Here is a 1,149-nt window from a genome sequence, read left to right as displayed (position 1 = left end):
AAATAATTCACATATATCACTGCATGAGTTTAAGGTGTACAGCATGATGGTGTGGTTTCAATATATTGTGAAATGATTACCAGAGTAGGTTCAGCTGACATCCATCTGCTCATATACATACAATAAAAAGAGAGAAGAAAAGAAAAAAAGGACAAAAATATTTGTTCTTGTTATGACAACTCTTAGGACTTACTGTCTTAACTTTTTTATATGTTGTTCAGCATTGTTATAGTCATCCTGTTGTACATTACATTCCTAGTACTTATTTATCTTATAACTGAAATTTGTATCTTTTGACCACCTTTCTCCATTTCCCCCTCTCTACTTTCTACCTTTGGTAACTACAAGTCTGATATCTTTTTCTATGAGTTTGTTTGTTAATTTTAGATTTCACATATAAGTGAGCTCATACAATATTTATCTTTCTGTGTCATTTATTTCACTTAGCATAATGCCTTCAAGGCCCATTTTATTACCACAAATAGTAGAATTTTCTCTTTTTATAGCTGAGTAGTATTCCATTGTGTATATATATACCCCAACTTCTTTATTCATTCATCTATCTGTGGCCACTTAGGTTGTTCCTGTGTCTTATCTATTGTAAACAATGCTGCTATGAATATTAGGGTCCATATATTTTTTTTCAAATTAGTATTTTTATTTACTTTGTATACAGTCCCAGGTGTAGAATCGCTGGATCATAAGTTAGTTTTATTTTTAATGTTTTTGTGGAGTCTCCATGCTGTTTTCTCTAGTGGCTGTACTAAGTTAGAAAGCCACCAACAATGCACAAGTGTTCCCTTTTCTACACATCTACATCAGCAGTTTGTCATCTCTTGCCTTTTTGATGATGACTATTTGATGATGTATGAAATGACATCTCATTGTGGTTTTAATTTGTGCTTTTTGGCGGGACGGGTGATGTTAACTATCTTTTCATTTTCCTGTGGGCCTTTCATATATCGTCTTGGGAGAAATGGCCTACTCATTTTGACAAAGCAATTTGGTGGAAGGATAGCCCTTTCAACAAGGTGTTGGTATAATTGGGCATCCCTATCGAATGGTGAAGAAAACGATCTTCAGCCTAGACCTTATATCTTATGCAAAAATTAAGTCCAAATGTGTTATGGACTTATATGTAAACATAAA

The sequence above is a fragment of the Suricata suricatta genome, chromosome X (genome assembly GCF_006229205.1).
Source record: "Suricata suricatta isolate VVHF042 chromosome X, meerkat_22Aug2017_6uvM2_HiC, whole genome shotgun sequence".
NCBI lineage: Eukaryota > Metazoa > Chordata > Mammalia > Carnivora > Herpestidae > Suricata > Suricata suricatta.
The sequence above is the reverse complement of the archived record's forward strand: the minus strand, read 5'-3'. Positions refer to the sequence as shown.